At 32.0% G+C, this 15,787-nt stretch overlaps 1 long non-coding RNA gene across 1 annotated transcript; it reads left to right on the forward strand.

Annotated features, from left to right (window-relative positions):
• Positions 1-3,967: 3,967 nt before the first annotated feature.
• Positions 3,968-5,234, forward strand: LOC111429441 (uncharacterized). Its single transcript, XR_011641802.1, has 3 exons — positions 3,968-4,138; positions 4,337-5,047; positions 5,118-5,234. It is a non-coding gene; the product is annotated as an uncharacterized lncRNA (long non-coding RNA).
• The last annotated feature ends 10,553 nt before the right edge of the window (positions 5,235-15,787 follow it).

Consider the following 15,787-nt stretch of genomic DNA (forward strand, 5'->3'; position numbering starts at 1 on the left):
TAAGGTTTTCTATTAGATCAAGTAAATTTTTAACATTGTGTTTGAATTGTTTACTGAAGGTATCATAAAGAAATTTTTGTATTTGTTTAAAAATTTTCTCTGGAGGAGTGTTAATGTTGCTAATAATTGGTCTTATGCTGTGATCAACTTTATGAAGTTTAATCAAACTCTTTAAGGTTAGAGCAAGGGGATTCATTTGATTACTAAATTTAACATCAATATCAAACCTCAGAAGAATCCTTCTGCAGTTGTTTAAGACTTTTTTAGCTGATTGTTATAAGTAATTTTTGGATTTATATTAATGTTAACAATACCATTCTGTTGGAAAAATAACAGTGTCTTTTCTATACACAAAGCTTTATTGAGAACAACAAGTCGCATTCTTATCACTATTAAATTGTTGTTTTCTATTTTCTTTTTTAAGTTGTGAATGGCTTTAAGTTTAGGAACGTTATTGTTCATGTTATGTTTCTGGGGCTTGTTGTCCTCAAAGATGTCTTTATAGCTATTGATCATGAAATTGTTAAAGAATGGTTCTCGATACAATTGAGATTCTAAAGCTATAGCTTTGAATTTCTAAATCCGAAAAATTAAAATCACTTAGATTGGTAAATCTGGGTGCAAATTTAAATGTATCGTATTTGAAATATAGTTTTCGATTTTATGATTTTTTCCACATGATGTACATTTTTTACTAGTTCTTTATGATCATCCCTTGTTAACTTGACGGTAAGAAAAACTTTTAACACCAATAAAATTTATTATAGTTGTACCTGAGGACGCTTTAGTAGAGCGAAACAATTGTAGTACATATTCACTAATAAAAAATATCATTGTGGAATTTCCTTTTTTGACAATTTTCCCAAGATTTTCATTCCTAAATATAATCACACAATGAACCTGGAGTCTCACATCGCTATAACTGAATAAACTGTTGAAGATAGCTGTGTAAACTGTATTTGTGTTATTTTATGTTAACCTTTATAGTGTATAACCTTTATTTTAGAGTAGGATTAGCTATCGCTGTTTCAAACCTTAAACCCTCATAAGTAAGTCCATAGATAGGTGGTAAGGCAGAAAATATTTTTTGTTCGGATGATATTACGTTTCTCAATGTAGTATTTTGTTTTTGGATACGTGGTGTTACCATAACCAATAATTCACCAAATGCAGTGAGGTCCATTCGTAAAAAAAATTCATAATCTATTTTGCACATTACTTAAGTTCTTTGCGGAAAATTGCGTGGTTAAAAGAGATCTTTTCTGAAACCACTCTTTCATACATACTCTCTGCTTCCTTTTCAGCAATTATTATGGCTAAACATATTAATATATTCGTTTCAATTAAGTTCCTCTCCGTTGATATAAGAATGGATCAAGTTTTTTGATCCCGGTCGTACGACTCTTTAAGGTTTGTATAATAACATATTTGATTTAGTTGATCAATTTCTTATTCCACAAGAATCAATATGTATTGATAAACCAACTACCTTGGACTACCTTACCTTTAAACAATGTATACACAATAAAAGCCATCAGTATAGTGTCAAAATATGTACTAAAAATATCTGCATCCTTGAACATAAAACAATTGGCAATAAGCAAGCAATTCTAAGGGCATCTGTGTCTAAAAGAAGATACATATTTTGTGGATTAGATGCCGAGATTATTGTTTCATAACGAGTTGCTACTTGATGTGTTGCTACAAGTTGCTAAGTAATGATCCGAAATATCGTGGAGGTGGTAGCTTTGTGTGATCATTTTTGCCCGTAAAAATGCAAGCAAGCTAACATGTAGGGCAAATGTCTTGAAGACTTCCACTCATTACCGCCAACTAGTGATAACGATTTCGCTATAGAAGAACATCATTTAATTTTATAACCCGATCTGATAGATTTGATTCGCGATATAGTTCTATCAAAATAAAAAGAACTTTTTCATCAAAATGCGTAGTTGGTATTATGACAATAGTCTAGGGCACTGTTTCCCAAAGTGTGGGTAGCAGTCCGATATTAGCTGGAAAATGAAACTGTTAGGAACTAATTTTACTACCAACCTTCTAATAAATACTAGTTCTAATAAAAAAATTGGTTGGTAATAACAGCCGGTTAATCCCCTCTATTCAAATTACTCACAATCTACACTAAAAAGAACTAACTGCCTAGCAGTTTTAATGTTTCATTCTCTGATTTGAGTTTAGTTAAGTACTAAACTAAAGATTTTTAAATTCATTTTGCGTTTATTGCGTGATACCTTTGTGCTTAGTTGTTGTGTTCGGCAATTCGTGAAGTGCTTCCTAGAATAAGACCTTATTGTCTCTAACTTCCATAACTGTGTTAAATTATAATAATGGACAAGTGGTTAAAGGGGCCAACAAATAGTGCACAAACGATGAAAAAGACGATACTGAGCCTGACGAGGCTTCCTCTACGAATTCACATGAACCAAAACGTCGAAAAATTGTGAGAAAATATGATCTCGAGTACAATGGATCCTCGTCATCAATGCGTTATTTGCTGCGAAATATTGGCGAATGAAAGCATGCGTCCGAGTAAGTTATCACGTCATATGGAAACGAAGCACTCCCATTTAAAAAATAAGCCGGTGGCTACTTATGCCTCATACCATTGGCGAGAATTTAGTATTGCCATCGATTAAAGATGCTGTTGGAGTGATGTTTGGAGAAAAAGAACTAAAGGAAATCCAACGTATACCACTTTTCAACAATTCCGTTGCACGAAGAATTGACGAGATGTTCCAATGGACAGAGGATGAATTAATTCGTAGAGTAGTCAGTAGTAAGTATTTTACGCTACAACTGGATGAGTCTACCGATGTGCAAGGCCTATCTCAGTTACTTGTTTTCGTGCGTTATATATGACAAAATGCCGAGCATGAAGACATCTTGATTTTGCAAACCAATTAGTCGTGGAACGGCCGATGAAATTTTCAAAGAAATTGATTCTTATTTAAAGAGAATAGGCTTGGATTGGAAGAACTGTGTTGGCGTGTGTACTGACGAAGCTCGAGCTATGTGTGGCAAAAATAGCAATGTGAAGAAGCAGACAATAGCAGTGAGAAATCCCAATGCTTCGTGGACTCACTGTAGCCTGCATAGAGAAGCACTGGTTGCAAAATCATTGCCTGATTATATAAAAGATTAGTGCATTGCAAGATTAGTGGAATTACGGAATAAAGTCGCAGTTTACTTGGTAAGAAAAAATCAATATCTTGAATCTTTCCTGAACAAAGAATTTATTCTCGAGCTAACATACTTGGCGGATATTTTCTCAAAGTTAAACGAACTTAATTTGTATCAGCAAGGATCAGAGGGATCCGACATTTTTACAATTTACGATAAAATTCGAGCGTTCATAAAAAAGCTTGTCTTGTGGAAGAGATGCATCGAAAAAAGTAAATATGATTGTTTTGAAAAGTTTCAATCATTTATCATAGAGAGCGAAATATAGCCTGATATCAATGTAGTGGCTGCCATTTCCACCCATTTAATGGAGTTGAAAAATAACTTTGACTTCTATTTTGGGGAAGAGATGAAGAAGTTCGATACAATGAGCTGGATTTGTAATCCATTTCAAGACAACTTGCCAACTGGATTATCACTAAAAGCAAGTGAAGAACTTATTGACTTATCAGAAATTAATCCAGGGTCATTCCCATTGCTCATGCAATATAAACATAATCTACGACGGAATTCTTATGATCTAGACTAATACAAAATACAATGAACATCAATTCAAATGACAATTAATATTAATTAAATCTCTTACTGTTAATTAAGTGTCATGACTGGGATGCCAACTGGATTGATTGAAAATTCAGATTTAGCTCCCCAAATTGCCTTAAAAACAACATTTGCTTGCTTAGATCCAAATTCGCATATACTTTTGTATTTTTATTACTGTTAAAATGGTTAATTCAAAAAATAGTGAGTACCGTCAAATCACAATGTCAAATGCTATAGCGTGTCAATATTAACGCCTTTATTTTTTATTTTAAAAGCATTAACCTAACTACATTAAATTATTAAAATTTACTAATTTTACTAATTACAGTAAAAGTAAATGCTGATTTGTGGTAACACGCTAACTTTAATGTGTATCAATAAATTATGCCAAGTGGTAAGTTAAATGTACATTAAAACAAAGCAGATTTTGTATAGCCCTACTTTTAAATGTACACATTTTTGAAAAATTGCGATGTTAATGGAGTTCGCAATGCAGTATCTGTGTAAACTTATAATATATTAATTTATAATTTGGCCCAACATTTATCATTAATTTTAAATGACATAATTTGATGTTAAATCATAATTGCAGGTCTTCTCTTTAATATCAGTTCTGATCATTTACATCACTTCAACGAAGATTTGTTACGAAGAAGAGCGCAGAGATGTAATTATCGTGGGTTGTTTAGGGTTTGGTACAATTTCTTTGGTTTTTCTAATCTCAAGATTAACAGAACCCCCAGTTGAAGGTATAGAGATATGTTTGCTTTTTATGGGATTTGTATTTAACGCTATTGGTGGATTCTTTGCACTGTTTGCTACTAGGAAGTCGGCTCTCTACAGAGAATCCGTAGAGCAAACTGGTAGACTTTGGATTCCTTTAAGTAAGGACGATGATTTGAGCAATAATAAATTGATTGGGACGTTTTGTATATTAACCGGAGTTTTTATGTTAATCGATGTTATTATTCAACTTGGTGCGGTTACTAATGAAAAATATATTGAAGAGGAAACGTAAAATTATAAAAAAATCGATAAAAATAAATTTTTGAAGTTCCATACGTCTACATAATTACAAAATGTTGGTATTAATAATGTAAACACAGTTAAGCGTTGTTGTAAAACACATAATATAATGTAATTGTTATCGAATAAAACGAACTCTTGATAAAGTTCACTCACCTTGGAAGCGATCATCCTACGCTGCTAATCTGCTTTAATACATAGCATGTAAAATAAACCAAGAAGGTTTCATCGAAGCAAGGAACCTTTTCAAAACGGATCCTTCGATTAAATCCAACATGTATGTTTTAATATGGAGCCTAACACTCTTTTTGCATAATAATTTTTTGTATCATATTATTGAATTTCAGATCACATCATATGAACTCGTTTACATGAATGTTCGACCGCGCTGGGTTAATATTCGAATTTTATTCCACCTTTTCTACGTCATTTTTACAGTGTATAAATGCGATTGTCTGCAAAAAAGAACGTTAAGGAAAGCCGTTTTATATATTTCTTTGATTTCTTTTATTATTTCTGTTATTCTTATTAAGAGTTTTAAATTTATTAATTTATTTCTATAAATAATCAAGAACCACACCTCAATTGTCCCGGACTTTTGCCGCGTACACATTAATAATCCTTCAAGTCGGATGTTTTCCGGAGTTGTTAATTCATAAACAAATTATAAAATATCTTTATTCCCCCTTTTTTTCCTTGCGTTTTTATGCCTTTTTATTACAATTTTCGATTTTTAACCCGCGTTTTTTGCTTTCTTCCACGTTGTTTCTGTCTCTTGTAGGACATCTGGAGAACCTGAAACTGGTTACGCTATTTTAGCATCGGATTTTTCATTTAACTCGATTTAGGTCCACTTTTACCACCTCTAGTTAAAGTGGTTGTTAACTTTAACTAATGGTTAGCGCAAAAATCGGCTTTTACCACCATATTTACCTTGTTGATAGCGCTAACTAATAGTTATTTTCGGTCTATACTTAACTATCGGTTTGGGGGTCGGGTTAAATATTTACCTCATTGATAAACTTGGTTCAAGGTATTTTTAACCAGATAGCGTAAGATAAATGTAACCTAAAGTCATAATAAACGCTTACGTTCGCTCAAAACTCCATAATAGTGATTAAAACGGTGTTATTGTCGTGTTATAACAGTGTTACACAGCGATAGAATAAAAATCATGGATTTCGAAAGGTTTGAAATTAATGACAAAGAAATCTTGGAGAAAATTAATTATCTATTTCCCATTCGGGGTGGACGCGTAATAAAAGACAGAATAGACCACGTCCGCCATCAAACTGATGAATGTGTGCTTTCACCACATTTTAGCACAAATTGATAATGACATCAAACCACGGACGAGAAGGTATTATATATTGTAATAATAACCGTTTACCAGTAGTTTAGTCTTGTTTGATTATCGTATTGATCGTAGAAGAGTTTTTTTTAAACAATTATAAAATAATGTTAGATACTATACGCTAGTGAATTTCGGTACATTTTATTGTTCTTTAATGTTCTAATCCTAAACTATCACTTGTAAAGTCGATGCGAAGTAATTTTAAAGATTCGATATTAGATAACCTCAATTTAAATTTTTTAAATCTTTATTTATCCGGATCAAACCTATTTAGAACGATAAACTTAACTTGGTTAACAAAGAAAATAATTAATATTTGTATGGAATAATGAAATTTGGATGAAAATTTACAAAATTAATTTGAACATATTGGAAAATTTATCGTTGAGATCAGAAGAAAATGAATGGATATTTGAAAATTGTTTTAAAAGAGCATCAAAATTACGAAATATCACGCATAATTATAAATAATTTTAAAAATTTAAATAATAATTTGACAAATTGAATTAGAGACATTTCAAATGTCAAAGTTGGCTGCATTGAAAAAACTAGGACACAAATTCCAAATCCATAAATTTAACCAATCAGGAGAGGTTATTTGGAAATTTAACATCCGAAAAACGGAATTTATCAACAAAAAGAGTATGCTTCCTGTTGTCTAAAGAAACACACACGTTTTTTTTTGTTCTGCTGAAAATTAATTAAATCAACGTGTCAACGAGTTAAAAACTATATCCGTTCCTGTTCAACTTTGAAAAAACAATTCATCCTGTTCCTATTAAAGAAGAATATCCGTTCCTGTTCAATAATTTCGAAGAAACGATTAAATTCGCTCCTGATCAAGTAAAGCAATTGGTTCCGTTTCTGGTAGAAACCATCATCACTAGTGAAGAGAAAAATTGGTTCTCAATCCTGAATCCAACTGTTCCTGTCACGAAGAAAATATTATTCTGAGTTTGACCTCCAAGGTTCCCATAGAAACAAATTGGCTAAGTTATTTTTTTTTATAATTTATTGTTTTTGTTGATACATTTTTTAAAGAAAAAGACTTCTTACCTTCAATACGAGAAGTTCTTGATAAGTTCAACATAAATTTTGAGATTACGATTACAATTTCCTAATTAATTTAATATTTGACGAGTTGTTTAAGACCATAACATATCTGAGTTGATAAATATTACTTCGAATCAACTAATTTAGAATATTTGTTTATATAATCAGTATATTTTGTTAATTTTGTCGACAACATCTCAATTTGATTGCACCTTAAGTTGTGCACATGTTTGTCTTGACAGTATTACCAGAACCTGCCTTAACCCTGAGATAATTCGACAATTCTGTTTAAATATTTCAATTTTTTTCAATTTAATAAAAAAACAAATTATTATAAAATTTAGTAATGTTGTTTTCATTAAAATAATTCTTTTCAAAAGAAGAGGGACTATTTGCGGTCCATTTGGAAAAACATTACAATATGTATAGTACCTAGTTTTTATCAATAGAAGAATTATTGATAATTAATTTTTTTTATAAATTCTGCAATCCCTGTTTCATATAGATTGTTGCTTACTTTAAGATTTTTTTGCTATAGGCAACATGTTATTGGTTAGCTGACTTTTGTGGAATCAGCGAATCATTAGCTTCAGGTCAATAATAGAAGATTAGTAGTTATCAATTATTTTCGGAACTTATAAAAATAAACTTTATTATTATAAAAAAAAACGTTATTTACAACAAATATGTACATTATTATTCTCGCCAACATTAATATCGCCAACAAGTATTTAAAAAATAGATTAACTGTCTTTTTCTTTTCTTAATTTTTTTTATCTACACTTCTTTTTTCAATTTTATCACTTCCATCTCTTTCCTTCTCATTTTCTAACATTAATGATGTTAACTCTAATCTTTTCTTTAATAACTCATTATAGGTATCGTGGACAGCTTTATTGGACACTACACCATATAAAGCAGATCAATTTTTTATAAATACATAGTAGGTTAGTTAGTATTTTGATTGTACTTTTACTTTTCCTTGTTGTTTGCAAAACCCAAACGTTATTTTCCACGTACTAACGTGGCTATTTTTATTCTGAGGACATTTTTATGATCCGCCATCAAGTCAAGTAAAAGTGTTATTTCTTCAGGTTTAAAATTTGCCCTCCGAATACGCTTTTCGGCCTGATTTGTGGTTTTTATTTTTTCGTGATCGTTAATTGCCACTAACAGATCTGACAGGTTTATGAGAATTACCCACGAATAAAGGAGATAGAAACCTGTAATACCTCTTTTACACGTAGTCACCAACAGTCATTATAATATTCCCCTAGATTTTTACGTTAACTACTAGATAGCCTATCCCTTAGTTAGATCGAAATAGGAAAAGTCGTTTCGCAGTTAACTAATAGATAAACGTTATCCGATAGTTAGACTAACGACCAGTTTAACTAGAGGTGGTAAAAGAGGGTACCTTTAAATTTTATGTTCATCATTTTCATGGTTTTACTCATCTGGAATTCTCCAGTTGCCTCATCAATTTTTGGTCGGATCTTTATAGATATTTTTTTAAAATTCCACGCTATTTTTAAACGGCGCCATTTGCCTTTCATCTTCATTTTGATTATCCATCAGAGATCTAAATGTTTTATTTTTCTATGAATTTCACTCCACATGTCGCTTCTGTGACTTTGTCGCCGATGATGGAGTAATTCAAAACTAGTACGACTACACATTCAATAAAAGCAAGTTAGAAGTTTTTATATGGTTTATTTTTTGATTATTAATTTTGCAACATGGATAATTCATTTAATCTGAAAGAAGATTCCGGCACAGGTATTCGTTCAATCATTGACACGTTGCATGAAAACGGTGAAATTTTTCGAACCTGGGAATTCCCCATTGATTAATGAGATTTTTTGCTGTCTAATATATTACTCCATAAATTGAATTCTTCCACTAAAACGACTTTCGAAGCTGAACATGCTGAATTTGAAATTCCAGCAAGTGATTGTGTTTATGGAAAAGAATGCAAAGGTTTTAGAATCTGTACTGTTAACGTCTAATGATAAAATTTCAAATAAAAATAACATTTAAAAATTGAACAAAATTCATCTGCTGCCAATATTTATGTAAAATATTATATTTATACAGGCTGGTCCGTTATCAATGGGACACAGAGCAACAGTGAATTCTTTACATTAAATTATTACGATTTAACCCAATTTATGTTAGTCCAATGGGGTCATACACACTTATTAAATTTGGAGAAAATTTTTACGTCAAACCATATATGCAAGTATATGCACGAACACAAAGTAAAAGAAATATTTTAATCAATTTTATATTTTGCGTAATTTGAAGTGAAAAATAGCAAATATTCAAACGCAATAATTTCGCGGCTTTTCTGTGACGTAGGAACCGCCCTGCCTAAAACAAGTTAAATTGTCCGTTCGATAGCGCTTGCGGTGTGACAGTGTCAAAACAAAACCATGGATGTAATAGAGTGTCTCTATTACATCCATGAAAAAAAACATAATACACATAACCTACAAACACTCTATCTCTTTTCAATACAACCTAAATGACGTTCATCTCTTTCTCGCATTTGAGCGGGGAGCAGGGGACGCAAAGCTGATACGTACGTGATCAACGCGGGAATTTTAAAAGCGCAAATGAGTATATAAATTTTCAACAATTTTTTTAACAATGATTTTGTTCGAAAATATAAAAAAAAATAACGGACTATATTTTTATATAAACTTTCAGAAAATATAATAAAAAAGAAATCGTGTATGACCCCATTGTTAATAATAACGAAGATACAGATGGTTAAAGTTAATACTTTATTTTCGCTTTTCTTTAATAATTTCGTTTTATCTTACATTATGAACATGAAAATTGGTACATTATCATTTTTTAAGACGATAAATAATAATTTGGTGTTTGTTTTGATTTATCTTCCAGATGGCGCTGCCTGCCTTAAAAAACTCCTTTAATCTCTAGTGTTTGACCAAATAAAATCAATTTCACCGCCAACTAATGTTGACTGAGCCAAGGACAGTAGAATCTAACAGGACTGCTACATCCATTTTTGTGACAACCTGCCCGCACACTACGTCATACCATTTTCCACGCCCAGCTGTTGTTATGGTCTATGTTTGCTGTGTATTATTAGAGGTTATATCCTAGACGTATTCATTATATTTTTAAAGTTTTATGTTTTTAGACGTATTAATGTCTATCATATAACCTCTAAAAACACAGAGAGTTACCAGGCGTGGCAAATAGTGTGACGTAGAGTGCGGGCAACCAACCCGTAGTGGACTACAAAAATACAATGGATGTAGCAGTCCTGTTAGATTCTACTGTACTTGGACTGAGCATAGTTAAATTTTACAATGTGCCCGTAAACGGTGATTACCTTGGAAATTACTGTTGCTCTGTGTCCCATTAGTTACGGACTATGCTGTATATCGTATACTAAAATATAATAAATAAATACAGGTGTTAAGAATATATTCAGCAATGTAAAGCCCCTATGCAAGTGAAAATTGTTTTTTTACTTTGGGGATTTTCTAGCTACAGTTTCGTCATATAAATAAAAGTGAGCCATTCCTGTTTTCGCTGAGTGTATACAAAAATTATATGCCCAAAGTTGACGTTTATAGAATGCTTCACCTGCTGGAATTTTGGGCAATGGCATATTCTGCTGATAATCAAATGTTAATACCTCGCACTCTTCATTAGAAACAGCAAGTTGACTCTTCTCTTTTAAATCAACAAAAAAAGTGTCGGCCTTGGTTTGGTGGAGACTCTTCTCTATCTGTATTTGTTGTGTTTCATCGCTATCCAAAGTCTTATCTTTTAATTTGTTATCCAGCATGTCGCACTTCTTGCATGTGTCTGAGCGAGGTGATCCAAAACTGTATTTAAAATTTAGCTTAAAGTATCTGTAATAAAAATCAAATGATACTACAGGCTTAGCAGATGCTTCCAAACCAGGCTCATGCTTTTTCAAATATAAATCGTACATCCTTTTAATATTCAACTCTGGAGATAGATAATAACGAGAGCTTTTATTTCTGCTGTAGTGTGACTCGCGACGAGGAAAACTTCTAATATGAGAATCAACTTTGGAAACCCATTCACTTGGAATACGATTTGGTCTATTTTGATGTTTCCCACGCTTAGACTTAGCTGGTATAGTTACATTAGGGTCTCGATACTCTTTAGCAATATTGTCTACACGCTTTTTGGATATTCCATGGATAGATGCAAAGCCATTTCTGCAAACTTGTATATTTCTATTTCCTAATTTAATATAATACTTGTGTGAACAGCTCCGTTTATTCCCCGTACCACTTTTAGATCTTTCCCTTACAACATTCTCAGTTTTAATTAAACCACCTAAGTATACGTTTTGCACATAGGCTTCTTCCAATTTATTAAAATTTTCCAATATTAATTTCCTATCTCCTTCATTAATTTGAACAAAACACTTATACTTCTTGCAACAACAATTCGATCCAGTTTTTCTTTCGCCTATTTCACGGCCTTTATAGTTTAAATAGCCTTTTCCAGTAGCAATAGACTTCCGAATTACATTCCGTTTCCATTCTGAAGGATTCGCAGATTTTCTTTTTTTCGGGGCTAGGCCACTCGTCGATGGGCATGGATTATTTATATTAAATTCATCCGAAATATTCATACCTTGATCCTTGTCCTCATTAGTTTGGTTTTGAAATGTTGACAAACCAAGTTGGCTTCCATCATCATCTGAACTGGTTGAAGTGGAGTTGTAGACAGGTGGCTGGTAAATATCAGACGAGCCGCTACTGAATGGTTAAGAGTTACTCATTTTATGCACACTTGACGTATTAAACGTAAAACAATTAAATAATAGATAAAACGCACGTCCTTTTAGGCCGAGAACAAAACGTGCACTGACTTGTTATAAATGACGCAATAATTTCATTTGTTGCAAGAAAGAGGCAGGTCCGGACCTGCTCCTTTCTTGCATCAAACGGAATAAGGTAGCAGATCCAAATTTTGTTTTAGCGCGCTTGTTTTTCGACGGATTTGTCTCGTTCATGCAGCAAACGAAAGCTGCAATTTTTGTTAAAATTGTAGGTGAAAAAAAAAGTAACGGCAAAAATTTGGATCTGCCCCCTTTTACTGCAAGGTCCTCAATTACTAAACGTAACCACCCCCGTTCAATTTAAGCCTAGACTTCTTTTATGAAGATGATAATTACATTGGAAAAATTTCACTTTAGATAGATAAAACTATTTAAAAACTTTTTTATCTCTCTGGTGTTCTTCTAAAACTTAATAATTTCTGAGAAAAAAAACTGTTAAGCTGTAAGGTTGTTAATCGAAAATTGGAATGAATTTTAAATAAAAAAATCTTAGTAGTCATTGCAATTTTTGTCAGAAATATTTTTGACGTATAAATCAGTGTTTTTCTTACTATTATGTTTGATTGTTTTTAATTAATTTTTGAATAAAGTTCTATCGCATTTACGCTCGTTCACTCGACGTTTCAAAATTTTAAATGAAACAATAATAATAGTAAGAAAAACAACCGGTGTGAAGACAGCAGTAAAAGATAGCAGTAAATATTTCCGATGATACCCGAACGCCCATAGACGTCCGTAATACCGGACACACGGGGGTTCAATTTTTTCGAACAAAATAACATTACATTATCAACTTAAGAAGTTAATTACAGTATATTAAAAGTAATTAGACAAAATTAAAATATATTTATCACTAATATCAAGGTACAATCAGCAATTTGAATTAAAATAACTGGCTCCAGCTCCCTTATTGGTTCAAAGATGCGAACCAAACTTTATATACGCCTTCTAGACATGATAAGAAATATATTGATCGAAAGAAATTCCACTTGCATAGGGACCGAGGAGAACTACCCACCAGTAGATTTTAATTACCCATACCGCTCTTATTCGGTCGAAGATCCGAACCAAACTTTACACAAATCATCTAGACTACATTAAAATCAAATATCCGTAAACAATTTTCACTTGCATAGGGACCGCGGGGGTGAACTACACACCAGTAAATTTTAATTACCCCTACCGCCCTTATTTGGTGGAAGATCCGAACCAAACTTTACACACAATCATCTAGACTACATTAGCATCAAATATCCGTAAACAATTTTCACTGCATATTGATCGCGGGGGTGAGCTACCCACCAGTAGATTTTAATTACCAATACGAAGGGGGGCGTTAGCACAAATGATCAAATGTCTCAAAACTATATAGTAACTAGAAAAACCAGGAGGTCGACTTTATTCTGTTTTTTTTCAACAATAAACATGGCAGGAATAAATGGTCACATTTTGTACAGTTTTAGCGACAAAACAAAAGCAGAGCCGCAAATTAGAAAAGATTTTCTAATAAATTTGGCATTGAAGATAATGAACGGATTATATAACTGGGATATATTTCTCAAAAAGGAAAGCTCCAAGAACCAACAGACACTCCATCGACATCGCAGCAAACAGAGCCACATTCAAGAAAAATCAAAGGACGATGCCAATTATGTGGTAGGGCTAAAAATAATTATACAACAAAAACATATGATGGGTGCTGTGGATTTATGTGCAGGAAGCATCTGATCATAAAACAAGTTTGCCTCAAATGTAATGATCCCAATAAATCAGATGACTCATAATATAAATTTTTTTTTAACTATTTTAGAATGTCTTTTTTATTTTATAGTGTCTTGCGAATGAGTTAGTTAATGTGTTTGTTCTATTTATTTGAACTCTTTTTCAGTAAAATACAAGAACACTCTTGTAGTTTTTTCTTGTTTTTTTTTGTTTGTCTTAGATTTTCTTATTCATTCGTATAATATTGTGATATGTTCATTTGTTTTTCATATTTAACGGCGTCCGTTTCCGTAAAACTATTATATGAGCTATTTTGACGTACAACTATAACATTCTAAATAAGAATTAAAGAATACAGTAACCGGCTTCTTAAAAAAAATAGAATACCAGTAGTGGAATAAAATACGCCGACGGGCGGGTTTGATTTTTCAAACTTAACGCGCGGGACTGAGGGTTAATCAAATGTATAAAAAGAGTCACTGCGAGTAATCAATCTGAATGAGAGCTTTTTAGAACTTTTATCTTAAAATATCGTTATGTCCGACGATATATCTAATTTTGGTTAATTTTGTATGTTTAGTGATTTAATAAGCACAAAGTACTACTATTTTATAAAATAATATACAGAGTGCCCATTATGTATGGAATATAGTATACGGGTTGTCCGGTATCTTCCGCATCAGAGCATTATACGGTTGTAGGATACATTATTCTGAAGCGATCTTTCTAATAAAATTTTTTCGAAATGTTTATAATAACCGCACAGGAACTGTTTAAACGAACTGTTTTTCGTCCAATCAGTAGATCGCAAATCAGACTCAGGTAATCGGTGCCACCCTCGGCCGGTCTGCTACGCCGATGATAACTTGTTTCCCACGTGTACTCACCAATAGATTCGTCACGGGAAGAGAAATAAACTTTTTCGGTGAATCAAACTCGTCCGCTGTTGGACAAAAGCGGATAACTTTAAACTGTTCCCGTGCGGTTATTATAAACATTTCGAAGAAATGTTATTAGAAAGATCGCTTCAGAATAATGTATCCTACAATCGTATAATGCTCTGATGCGGAAGATACCGGACACCCCCTGTATATCTTGGTAGGTATCAACTTTATAAAAAAACATTTTATACAAAAGTTGTTTAATATTTTATTTGCCATAATAAGACAGCATTCAATTGTTTTTATTTCAGAAAACAAATAAGCAACGAATTACACTTGAAGTTTTTTAAATGGCAATTTAGGCCTTTCGTTAGGCTCATTTGATAGAGATTTTTTTTCTCTTTACGATAACATAAAATTTGAGTACCCTCATATCAGAAAATTTTTGAAAAAAATGTAAAAGTTGTTTATTAAGAAAATTAGCTAATAACATTAATCTAGAATCCGAGATCGTCAAATACCTCGCAGTACCTCGAATGATTGGAGATGTACACTAATTTTTCCTTTATTTATTTTATTTTGTATGTAATAGTTATTTATATTACAAGTGGGCTAGAAACATAATTACAGTACGAGTGCGGAGAATTAGCCAAGTGGCGTATAAAAGTGTGGAGAATTATTAGAAGTGCAAAGTTGTATAAATCAGACGGCACTAAATAACTTTCAAAAAAATAAATACTTAATTGTTTTTTAGTGTTTATATTCTGTTATTATTATTTTAATTAAAAATATATATTTTATGCGTACTGCGCTTTCTTGGCAGAGCCGCTTAATTGGGACAAGTTAAGCGGAATCGACTGTATTTCATGCTGTTCGACATCTATTATTCATAACATTTTTTTCTTATAATTCTGTATATAATAAAAAAAATTTAACCTTTTAGAAACTTTATTTTAAAAATATACATTCTTAATATGCAATATAATAAAATCTCTTCAAAAACGTTCTATATCATTGACATGCCTCCTTACTTATTTTACATATTCTTCTACATATTTATTTTTTTTTTGGTCATCATACAATACACCTAAATAATAAATTATTATAACATAGAGATTCGCTATATTGTTTATATTTCTTCTA

The sequence above is a fragment of the Onthophagus taurus genome, chromosome 1 (genome assembly GCF_036711975.1).
Source record: "Onthophagus taurus isolate NC chromosome 1, IU_Otau_3.0, whole genome shotgun sequence".
Lineage (NCBI taxonomy): Eukaryota > Metazoa > Arthropoda > Insecta > Coleoptera > Scarabaeidae > Onthophagus > Onthophagus taurus.